At 42.4% G+C, this 12,220-nt stretch overlaps 4 non-coding genes across 4 annotated transcripts; all 4 read left to right on the plus strand.

Moving 5' to 3' along the window:
- Positions 1 to 9,484: 9,484 nt before the first annotated feature.
- TRNAV-AAC (transfer RNA valine (anticodon AAC)) lies at positions 9,485 to 9,557 on the plus strand. Its single transcript has one exon. It is a non-coding gene; the product is annotated as a tRNA-Val (tRNA).
- An 86-nt stretch (positions 9,558 to 9,643) lies between these two features.
- TRNAV-CAC (transfer RNA valine (anticodon CAC)) lies at positions 9,644 to 9,716 on the plus strand. The gene has a single exon. It is a non-coding gene; the product is annotated as a tRNA-Val (tRNA).
- Positions 9,717 to 9,815: 99 nt separating this feature from the next.
- TRNAV-UAC (transfer RNA valine (anticodon UAC)) lies at positions 9,816 to 9,888 on the plus strand. Its single transcript has one exon. It is a non-coding gene; the product is annotated as a tRNA-Val (tRNA).
- Positions 9,889 to 10,656: 768 nt separating this feature from the next.
- On the plus strand, positions 10,657 to 10,729 carry TRNAV-AAC (transfer RNA valine (anticodon AAC)). The gene has a single exon. It is a non-coding gene; the product is annotated as a tRNA-Val (tRNA).
- The last annotated feature ends 1,491 nt before the right edge of the window (positions 10,730 to 12,220 follow it).

The raw sequence follows: 12,220 nt of genomic DNA on the forward strand, positions 1-12,220 counted from the left end.
TGTGTGCAGATCCAGCAATCTGCTGGAGACTGAGTGTCATTTGACCAATCATTCAGTAATTTTTCATGATGTTGTATAAACTTATTATTCAAGGACATTGGAGCATTTAGACTGTCCCACGCAGCTACCATTATTACAGATAATGCAACAAAACCAAACCAAAACATTATGCACTCTTATGCTTTGTTAACTCCTGTGGCTAGTTTGCAATGCGATGCGTGGATCCAGGTTGGTCGTCCTTCCAACTTAACAGAAGTAGGCGTTGTTAGGAGTACTTGGTAAGGTCCTTGATATCGGGGTTCAAGGGTCTTTCTGGAGTGTTTCTTGACATATACGTAATCACCAGGTTGAAGACAGTGAGTTCCTTCCACACTATCTGGATCTGGAATGAAAGAGAAAACTAGAGAATGCATTTGAGTTAAATGCTTTTGCAACTGGATTACATAACTTGTCAAATTATCCACATTGAGTGTTAAGACCTGTGGGTAGTACAACCCTGTGTTCGGTGGTCTTCCAAACAGTATCTCGAAGGGTGACAGTTTAGTTTTCCCCGTGGGTGTGTACCCTACTGAGAATAATGCTAATGGGAGACACTCTGGCCATGGTTTATGGGTTTGTTCCATGGTTTTCTGTATTTTCAATTTTAGTGTCCCGTTCATTCTCTCTACCTTCCCTGAACTCTGTGGGTGGTAGGGTGTATGAAATGCTTGTTCTACACCTATCTTGCTACATGTTCACAGACTTACCAGTGGAAAAGCCAAACTTCACATGCCACAAATGCAAGCTTGTGTCCCTGTTGGACGAAAAGTTGCAAAATCTCGAAGAGAGGTTAGCTACGTTGAAGATCATTAAGGAAGGTGAAGAGTTCTTGGACAGAGCAGAATTATCTCTTCATGTTACAGAAAGAGAAGAAATTCGAAGTGCACCTGAAGAAACAGAGGAATGGAGACATGTGACCCAGAGAAGCAGGAGGATCAGGAGGCAGTCAGCACCCATACTGCTCAGAAACCAGTACCAGGCTCTCACGCAGGAAAACAATGAAGAAATACATCAGGATAAGACTTTGCCAACAAGCAGCAACCTTGTACGCCTTCAGAGTCCTCCTGGATGGAGAAAGAAAAATGTTGTGAAGAAGAAACGGAGAGTGGTGGTCATGGGGGATTCCCTGTTAAGAGGAACTGAGGCCGCTATCTGCAGACCGGATATAACTTCAAGAGAAATGTGTTGTCTTCCAGGTGAAAAAATTAAAGATGTGTCTGACAGGATATCAGGACTCTTCAGACCTACAGATGACTACCCATTCCTGCTACTACATGTGGGGACAAATGACACTGCAAGAAATGACCTGGAAACCATCTGCAGAGACTTTGAAGACTTAGGCAAGAAAGTGAAAGAACTGGGAGCGCAAGTGGTCTTCTCTTCCATCCTCCCAGTGGATGGCCATGGAACAAGGAGGTGGAATAAGATTCTGCAGGTGAACAACTGGCTACGTCGATGGTGCCGTCAGCAACGATTTGGATTTCTGGATCACGGAGTGAACTACTTATACGATGGACTACTTGCTAGAGATGGGGTGCACCTTACGAAGACTGGAAAGCAGGTATTTGGAAGTCGCTTTGCTACACTTGTAAGGAGAGCTTTAAACTAGAACAACATGGGAAGGGAAGCAAAAGACCAGAAAAAGCCATACACCTGACAAATGCTATTGAGAACTCTGCTATTAGAAGTGGAAAGGAAGAACAAAGACGAAAGAATCTAATTAATAAAAATATTGGAGAAACAGACTTGATAAACGAGGAGGGGGTGTCGCATTGTATGTTAGAAATGCGTATATCTGCACAGAGATTGAAGCTTCAGAGACTGGGAGTTCTGTGGAAACTGTTTGGGTAAGAATACAAGGACAGAACAATGGAAAGGACACCATTGTAGGCATTTACTACAGGCCGCCTGTGCAAGCTGAAGCTATGGATGAACTCTTTATGCATCAAATGGCCAAGTTCTCCAAAAAATATGACATAGTTGTCATGGGAGATTTCAACTATCCAGACATTTGTTGGGAATCTCTCTCAGGCAAAACTAACAGGTCAAGGAAATTCTTATCCTCTCTTGCTGACAACTTTATCTTCCAAAAGGTCAGGGAGAAAACAAGGGGAACTGCTACCTTGGATCTAATACTTATAAACAGGGAGGAAATAGTTGAGGAGGTAAAAGTGGCTGGGACCCTAGGAGGTAGCGACCATGCTATTTTAGAATTTTGGATAACTAGAGGCGGAAGACCTGTGAAGACTCAGACGTCAAGGTTAGATTTCAGAAAGGCAGATTTTAAGGGATTCAGAAAGAGAATTGGAGGGATCCAATGGCTGGATATCCTTAAAGACAAAAATGTCCAGGAAGGATGGGAAATCTTGAAAAATGAAATTCTCAAAGCACAGTTGTTAACAATTCCGAAAAGAGGGAAGAATAGGAAGCAGTTAAGGAAACCAGGATGGATGAACACAGAACTTAAGCACATGCTAAAAAGGAAGAAAAAAATGTTTATAAAATGGAAAGAGGGAGGCATATCTAAAGAAGAATATAATGCTGTCTGCAGAACCTGCAGGGCACAAATCAGATTATCTAAAGCTGAAAATGAATTGAGGCTTGCAAGAGATGTCAAAAGCAATAATAAAGGATTTTGGGGATATGTCAAAAGTAAAAGAAAAGTCAAAGATGCTATAGGATTTTTACAGGATGAAAATGATGAAATGGTAAGACAGGATGTTGAGAAGGCTGAACTTTTAAATTCCTATTTTGCATCTGTTTTCTCTCAGAAAGGAAATGTAACATCAACTGTTATTCACTGTCCTATTAAGGGAATAGAAGAATCCAGGATATCTATAAACAGAAAGATAGTGAGGAAACACTTAGCTAGCCTAAATGAATTCAAGTGTCCAGGTCCAGATGAATTACACCCCAGAGTACTGAAGGAGATAGCAGAAGAAATTTTTGAACCCCTCTCTGTAATCTTTGAAAATTCTTGGAGAACAGGAGAAGTGCCAGAAGACTGGAGAAGAGCAAATGTTGTTCCTATCTTCAAAAAGGGGAAGAAGGTGGACCCAGGCAACTATAGGCCGGTGAGTCTGACTTCTATACCAGGAAAGATCTTTGAACAAATTATTAAACAACATGTATGTCAATACCTGGATAAGAATGAAGTGATTAAACAGAGTCAGCATGGGTTTGTAACTAATAAGTCATGTCAGACTAACTTAATTTCCTTCTATGACGGTATCACTGATTGGGTGGATCAAGGAAATGCTGTAGATATAGTATATCTTGACTTCAGCAAATCATTTGACAAAGTCTCTCATACAATCCTTATTGAAAAAATGATTAAGTATGGAATGGACAAGGCAACTGTTAGGTGGATTCATAACTGGCTTAGTGATCGGACCCAAAGAGTGGTCGTAAATGGCTGCACATCCAGTTGGAAGAATGTCTCAAGTGGGGTACCACAGGGCTCTGTCCTGGGCCCTGTATTGTTCAACATCTTTATCAACGATTTAGATGAAGGAATTGAGGGTAAACTGATTAAATTTGCTGATGACACAAAGCTAGGAGGGATAGCTAATACTAGAGAAGAGAGAGAGAGGATTCAAAAAGATTTAAATAAACTGGAGAAGTGGGCAGCAACTAACAGAATGGTTTTTAACAGGGAGAAATGCAAAGTACTACATCTGGGCAATAAAAATGGAAAAAGCATATATAGAATGGGAGGAATAGGGCTAAGTGACAGCACATGTGAAAAAGACTTGGGTATACTAATAGATCACAGACTGAATATGAGTCAACAATGTGATGCAGCAGCAAAAAAGGCAAATGCAATTCTAGGATGTATTAACAGAAGCATACAGTCTAGATCACGTGAAGTCATTATTTCCCTCTACTCCTCTTTGGTCAGACCTCATCTGGAATATTGTGTCCAGTTTTGGGCACCACATTTTAAAAAAGGCATCAACAAACTGGAGCAAGTTCAGAAAAGAGCGACCAGAATGGTGACCGGTCTGCAAACCCTGTCTTATGAGGAAAGGTTGCAGGATTTGGGAATGTTTAGTTTGCAAAAGAGAAGACTGAGAGGAGACTTAATAGCTGTCTACAAATATCTAAAGGGCTGTCACATTGTAGAAGGATCAACTTTATTCTCATTTGCACAAGGAAAGACTAGAAGCAATGGGATGAAACTGAATGGGAGGAGACACAGATTAGATATTAGAAAAAACTTTTTGACAGTTAGAGTGATCAATGAGTGGAACAGGCTGCCACGAGAAGTGGTGAGTTCTCCTTCAATGGAAGTCTTCAAACAGAGGCTGGACAGACATCTGACTGGGATGATTTAGCGAATCCTGCTTTGAGCAGGGGGTTGGACCAGATGGCCCAGGAGGTCCCTTCCAACTCTACGATTCTATGATTCTATGATTCTATGATCATTTGCATTACATTTTGCATTACCTCAGCAGTAAAGTGTGTACCTCTGTCTGATTCAATTGTTTCATGGACACCGAATCGTGGTACTAGTTCCATCACCAGTTTCTTTGCAGTGGCTCGAGCTGTAGCCGTTTTCACCGGGTAGGCCTCTGGCCATCCAGAGAAGAGATCTACACATACTAGGATATTTGCATACACTCCTACCTTGGTAGCTGTATGTCGTCAATCTGCCGTCTCTGAAACGGGTAGAGAGGCCTAGGTGTCGCTTTCTTAGGGACTTTTACTGTTTTACCTGGGTTGTGCTGTGCACAGATGAGGCATGATTGTACAAGTTTCGCGGCTGCGCAACTGAAGCCAGGAGCGATCCAGAAGGCATCTACCATGGCACACATGTGACTTTTTGAGGTGTGATTGGGGCCATGTGCTGCTTGCGCCATGATTGGGAACAGGGACTTTGGTGGGCACATTTTATCCTTATTCTCCCATACTCCATTTGAGTTCAGCTCAGCTCCCAGTCTCCCCCGATGTACCTTCTCTGTTTGGGCAGCCTTTTGCTGGAGGGATTTCAGGACTTCTAGACCCAATGTGGCTGGAATACGCTGACTCCCCGCCACCGTCCACTGCTCTCTCTAGGCCGCCTTGTGCTATTTTAGCAGCCTCGTTCGCCCTTCTATTGCCCTCTACCTCCACGGAGTCACCTTTGTGTGTGCTTTTACCTTGACAATGCCAACCTGGACTGGTAACATCAATGCCTCCATCAATTGTTTCACCAGCTCTGCATTTTTAATGGGCTTCGAATCTGTGAAAATATTAGCGACTTTACCTGCAGCGGCTCTACACGCCTCAGTGAGTGCCTTCAACTCTGCCTCCTGCGCCGACATGTGAGGAGAGAGTGGCTCCGCTCGGATTACCTCATGTGAGGATACTACTGCATATCCAGTGTAGAATCGTCCATCCTGGTGGTATCTGGGGCCATCTACAAAAAAGAAACTCAAAGTCTGCATTAGGAACAGGTTTTTCATGAATGTGTGCAAACCCAACTGTCTCCTGACTCATCAGTTCTATGCAGACATGTTCATGCGTCATGTCAAAGTATCCTTCCTCACTTGCCAATACGGTCACCAATTCCCCCTTTTCTGAATCCACAGGCAGGAGGGTGGCTGGATTCAGAACGTTACATCTTGTGAGGAGTGACATACTCAGGAATTAGTAGAGCACACTCAAGTCGGAGCTGTCTGGCCATAGACAGATGTTTTGGTTGAACTTGTAGGAGTATGGCATGGATGTCATGTGGGGAATAGATTGTCAAAAGAAACGTCAGTGTCATCTCACATGCCTTCCCTATTACGTCTCCACTTTTTTCCTTGTGCTCCAGCATACATGACAGGTCGTTTTATTGTCCTTGTTTGCTCAATTTCTTTAGCTACATTAAGGAGATCTTTCAGATCTACATATCTCCATTCAGGTCTGGCTGTCTGTACTGCGTCTCGTAAGTCTTTGTTCATACCGTCAATGAATGCATTCACCAGTATTCTAACATCAAGTGGGTTTATGCAAATGTACCCCATGTCTGCCCATTTCAGCTGTAACCGTCCAAAGTACATCTCTACACTCTCTCCTTTTTGCTGTGTCACATTAGTCAGGAGTACAGACTGCTCTGATTGTTCCACTGCAGCCCATTGTCTTAGTGACTCACAGTACGTCTCCCCAGATCGTGCAGATTTATCATCCATGCCCCAAGCCTGATTCTTTGTCACATCTGTGTGTCTTAATTATATGATCTAGTGCGTCACCTGCCTTTAAACTCACCAACCTCTCTAAGTCTGCCCAGGTACACTTATATGTCTGCTGTACTTCCTTTATGTGTCTGTAAAATGGGAATGGTTGGTCTTCAGGGGCAGGCAGCTGCTTCAGCAAAGCTAGCTGGTCAGAGGGGCTCCAGGGATAATACACCTGTATCTTTCTTATTCTAGTCACACTTCTAGGTCCTGATGGGGTTGGTCGTCTGATGTCTACTGTCAGCTTACTCCTCAAGGGCCAATGTCCCCACTACCCACTATCCACACTATTATGTCAGCTTCTTATGATCTTGTCTGGATAGGATTTAGTGCAATTCGCTTAGGTCAGTAGCACAGGTCACACAAGTAGCTATTCAGTCTGGGTTTGTCTGAGTCTGACCACAGTGTTTACAAGTCCATCTGTTTTGTCTGGGTCTCTGGTTACACTTTGTCAATCAAACATTCATAATACACCTTCCACACTGCTGCACATTCTCAAGCATCATTTATTCACTTGCTATTTTCTTCCCTTGTCTGTGCCTTTTTGTACATCCAAACATTCACACTCTGGTATTTTTGCCTTTTTCAATATTTGTCCCACTTGTTTTACTGCTTCCTTCCTTCTCTGTCTTTTGTAATTTGACACAATTTGCTATACAAATCAATCACACAACTAGAAGCAGGTTCAAACACATTAATGACCAAGCAATCACTTACAATTCCCTTCTAAATTAGGCACCATATCTTACTTTTAACTTCCAATCTTCAATTAAGTACTGTTGCTTTAAAATGCACAAATCTTTCAGCGTGTACCTTACGGATAGAATTACAGAGAATTTTGAGCACAGCTCACACTCAGCAGAGATAAGAGCGAAGGGAGAAGAAAAACTGCGCAGCGCCATCCTTCACCCCTCCCATCAGAATGCAGCGTCGTCCTTCACAGAATTCTGTAGTTCTTTAGACTTATCAAAATCAATTTCTACAAAGAAACTCAAAATCACGGGATTTCACTGTAAGGGCAGATAACTGTATAATGAGATTAACCATGCCTTGCCCTTTTTCTGGCCAAATGCATTCAGGAAACTTTACAATGTAATGCCACATATAACACGAACTATATCATTACTCAATTCATTCAGTCTCAGATGTAGATTTGAATTATCTATAACGCATCTGTCCGGGATTCCACCACAACTAGAAAGGTCACAAATCTCTTGACACAAAAATGATGTGTGATGATTCATTCATACGTGCTCATTCACTGATTTTTTTTTATTTTTTTTTTTTTTTTTACTCAATTACTCATCTCTCATCTTATTCAGAGGTTCTCATAGACATATATACAAGGATTCACACAGCCTGCCTATCTTGCACTTTGGATTTGATTAATACTTTTTCCAGGTTCTTTGCTGCACTACTTCCATATCTATCCTCAATTATATCACATAACCGATTTCCTTCTTCAGGTGTCTTTCCCTGACTGTTCCCCATTTTATCTTTTATTCTTATCCTGTTTCTCTTGTTGTCTTCCTGTTAGTCCCCTGCCTTAGGTGGTGTATTGGGTAAGCTCAAGACTAGGCTCTACTATACCTCGTTACCTTCTTCCTAAGGTGCTAACAGGCTAAATGGAGTGTCTGTTTCTCGGTGTACTACGTGTTTTGTGTACTTATATGCTATGTAGCATCCGAACAGAAATACTCCCACAACACACAGGATTGTAAACAAAGTGTCCATCTATCGGGGTTCTTCAGTCATATCCTGTCACAGGCTCATTTCGTGGTCCTGTGCTCATTCTATCACACTCTTATCTGTCACAAGGTTTATTTGTAAAGGGTGTTGATTTAAGCTTAGGCGGTGACCTCCCCGAAAGGACGCTGTCACATGACCCAGTTAGGCAATATCACCACTCTTTGAACGAATACCTACTGTGCAGCTTATTTGTCTACTTTTCACAGTCCTTCAAATCAAGGCAGTCACTCAACAACCTCCTCTATTTCTAGTGCGGAATCGTCTATTGTGAAAAACGTGTCCGTCCGGGCTGCGCAGTATGAACTGTTCACCCAGCCTTATATTCCGTAATGTCAGACCTCTCAAATTTTGATTTGCATCAGCTCTTTTTCTAAAAATAGCTGTGCACAGACAGAACCTACAGTAACCTCTCATTCGAGCAGAAATTACATATGCGTGTCACACCCGATTTCCTCAGAGTTCTTATATGGACCTGATTTTACGGCCCCCTCCTCTACTAGATTCCCCTTTATACGGACCTTAGTTATAATGATAGATTATAAAGAGCAGAGAAGAGAAAAATTGATCTCTTACCTGGCCAGGTGTTTAGGTCTGCTGTTCACAATTTCATCAGTAACTGGAGTGGTCTGTAGATCGGGTAGTCTTGGAGAGGTGCCTATATCAGGTCCCTGTTTCGGGCGCCAGGAAACTGTCGGGATACCTCAGATTACTCTTTCATCTGAAGGACCGATGTTCTTAGGTGTGAAGCACCATATGTCTCTAATCAATTGCTCCGTCGAGAAGGATAACACAGACACGGGCTGTATAATACCACTCGGGATGCCTGCCAAGACGCCTCTGGCTTATCAGTTAGGCTTCCGTCTTTTATAGTAAAGAATTTAAACATTTACAGACATGCGCAGTACAAATGATTTCACAACTTGTTTTCTACAAAGAAAGTCACTTAGGCAAAAAAGCAGAGGTATTTGACCTTGGTTCACAAGGGAGATGTCTGAGACATCTCCTCGAAGAACAGATAAGGTTTTAAACAAGAGAATGCAACATAGACAGAACTCAATTTAACTCCTTCAGTTCCTATCAGTGCGAAAGCAGGCATCCAGGTGCTTTTTCTTTTTGGCTTTTGGACAAAGGCATGAGAATGTTTTGTGGAGCATGGTTTTGTTTCCCTGTTTGTTCTTTTTCTCCAATAGCCTGACAAATGAAAGGTTCCTGTGTTGCAAAATGCACTTTGTCCTGTCTTCAGACATAGAGGAAGACCTCTTGACTTTGGCTGGCTGTTTTTTTCTTTTTCAAGTTCATTTCAGCATGTTTAAACATCTTTAGCTTTGCATGGAGTTTCTGAAGTGTAGTGGTTGTCACGTTCACCTCACACGCGAACGCTCCCCAGTTCGAAACTTGATAGAAGCATGACATTAGGCGTTGATATTAAAGCTTTTGACGTTGAGTCTTTGTTCTCGATGGTTCGTCATGACCACAGTAACCTTCCGCAGCCGGTTTCTGTAGTGTAGTGGTTATCACGTTCGCCTAACACGCGAAAGGTCCCCAGTTCGAAACTGGGCAGAAACACGCTGTTACCCTTTGATATCCAAGCTTTTGACTTTCAGTTCTTGATCTCGATTGCTTGTTGTCACCACAGTAAGCGCTTGCATCCTGTTTCTGTAGTGTAGCGGTTATCACGTTCGCCTCACACGCGAAAGGTCCCCAGTTCGAAACTGGGCAGAAACACAGCTTTTTTTCTCTTGGAAAACGATCTTTTTGACTTTCAGTGCTTGTTCTTTATTGCTTGCCATGAACACAGCATTTTTTGTTTGTTTGAATCGGTTGGTTTCTGTAGTGTAGCGGTTATCACGTTCACTTTACACGCGAAAGGTCCTCAGTTCGAAACTGGGCAGAAACACAGCGTTCCTCTTGCAAACTAGCGCTTTTGACAATGAGTGCTTGATCTTTAATGCTTGCCATGACCACAGTAAACGCTCTTGTCTGGTTACTGTAGTGTAGTGATTGTCCTGTTTGCCATCCTCCTGAAAGTTCCCTGTTTTGATCCCGGGCAGAAACATGTGGCTTTTCTTTATTTTGATCACAAACGTATATTGTTGGCTTAATTAGCCATAGTTAGCATATTCTATTGCTGGTTTAATGAGCATTACTTTTACCAATGTGATTATTTCTACCCGTTTTTGCTTTTGGCAAGCATGTGTGTTTTTGACAGTGTCTAAGTGTTCCTAATTCAAGTAACACCTGATAGGATCAAGGTGCGAAAGCAGGCATCTAGGTGCTTTTTCTTTTTGGCTTTTGGACAAAGGCATGAGAATGTTTTGTGGAGCATGGCTTTGTTTCCCTGTTTGTTCTTTTTCTCCAATAGCCTGACAAATGAAAGGTTCCTGTGTTGCAAAATGCACTTTGTCCTGTCTTCAGACATAGAGGAAGACCTCTTGACTTTGGCTGGCTGTTTTTTTCTTTTTCAAGTTCATTTCAGCATGTTTAAACATCTTTAGCTTTGCGTGGAGTTTCTGAAGTGTAGTGGTTGTCACGTTCACCTCACACGCGAACGGTCCCCAGTTCGAAACTGGATAGAAGCATGACATTAGGCGTTGATATTAAAGCTTTTGACATTGAGTCTTTGTTCTTAATGGCTTGTCATGACCACAGTAACCTTCCGCAGCCGGTTTCTGTAGTGTAGTGGTTATCACTTTCGCCTAACACGCGAAAGGTCCCCAGTTCGAAACTGGGCAGAAACACGATGTTACCCTTTGGTATCCAAGCTTTTGACTTTCAGCTCTTGATCTCGATTGCTTGTTGTCACCACAGTAAGCACTTGCATCTGCTTTCTGTAGTGTAGCGGTTATCGCGTTCGCCTCATACGTGACGGGTCCCCAGTTCGAAACTGGGCAGAAACACAGCTTTTTCTCTTGGAAAACGATCTTTTTGACTTTCAGTGCTTGTTCTTTATTGCTTGCCATGACCACAGCATTTTTTGTTTTTTTTGAATCGGTTCGTTTCTGTAGTGTAGCGGTGATGTTCGCTTTACACGCGAAAGGTCCTTAGTTCGAAGCTGGGCAGAAACACAGCGTTCCTCTTGCAAACTAGCGCTTTTGACAATGAGTGCTTGATCTTTAATGCTTGCCATGACCACAGTAAACGCTCTTGTCTGGTTACTGTAGTGTAGTGATTGTCCTGTTTGCCATGCTCCTGAAAGTTCCCTGTTTTGATCCCGGGCAGAAACATGTGGCTTTTCTTTATTTTGATCACAAACGTATATTGTTGGCTTAATTAGCCTTAGTTAGCATATTCTATTGCTGGTTTAATGAGCATTACTTTTACCAATGTGATTATTTCTACCCGTTTTTGCTTTTGGCAAGCATGTGTGTTTTTGACAGTGTCTAAGTGTTCCTAATTCAAGTAACACCTGATAGGATCAAGGTGCGAAAGCAGGCATCTAGGTGCTTTTTCTTTTTGGCTTTTGGACAAAGGCATGAGAATGTTTTGTGGAGCATGGTTTTGTTTCCCTGTTTGTTCTTTTTCTCCAATAGCCTGACAAATGAAAGGTTCCTGTGTTGCAAAATGCACTTTGTCCTGTCTTCAGACATAGAGGAAGACCTCTTGACTTTGGCTGGATGTTTTTTTCTTTTTCAAGTTCATTTCTGCATGTTTAAACATCTTTAGCTTTGCATGGAGTTTCTGAAGTGTAGTGGTTGTCACGTTCACCTCACACGCGAACGGTCCCCAGTTAGAAACAGGATAGAAGCATGACATTAGGCGTTGATATTAAAGCTTTTGACGTTGAGTCTTTGTTCTCGATGGCTCATCATGACCACAGTAACCTTCCGCAGCTGGATTCTGTAGTGTAGTGGTTATCACGTTTGCCTAACACGCAAAAGGTCCCCAGTTCGAAACTGGGCAGATACACGCTGATAGCGCTTTTTTTTTCGCGGTATTTTAGCGCTAAATAGCGCATGCGTTTTTTTTCTCCTATACTTTGCATGGGATGCGCTTATGTGCGCATACACATGCGTTTGTACTCTTTTTACCGCGCATGCGTTTTTTTGCGGTATGCGCTCGGGCGCACAAAATGCAACCTGTTGCATTTTTTGAGCGTCCAACTTGCCTCAAAACAATGCATGCACGCGCAATGCATTTTTTTACAGCAAGACACCCATTATAAGTCTATGGTGAGCATATGTGCGCATTGGCATGCTTATGTATGCTTTTTTTGCACATGCGTTTTTTTT

This window comes from Dendrobates tinctorius, unplaced genomic scaffold, assembly GCF_039654945.1.
Source record: "Dendrobates tinctorius isolate UK_male_01 unplaced genomic scaffold, ASM3965494v1 ptg000251l, whole genome shotgun sequence".
NCBI lineage: Eukaryota > Metazoa > Chordata > Amphibia > Anura > Dendrobatidae > Dendrobates > Dendrobates tinctorius.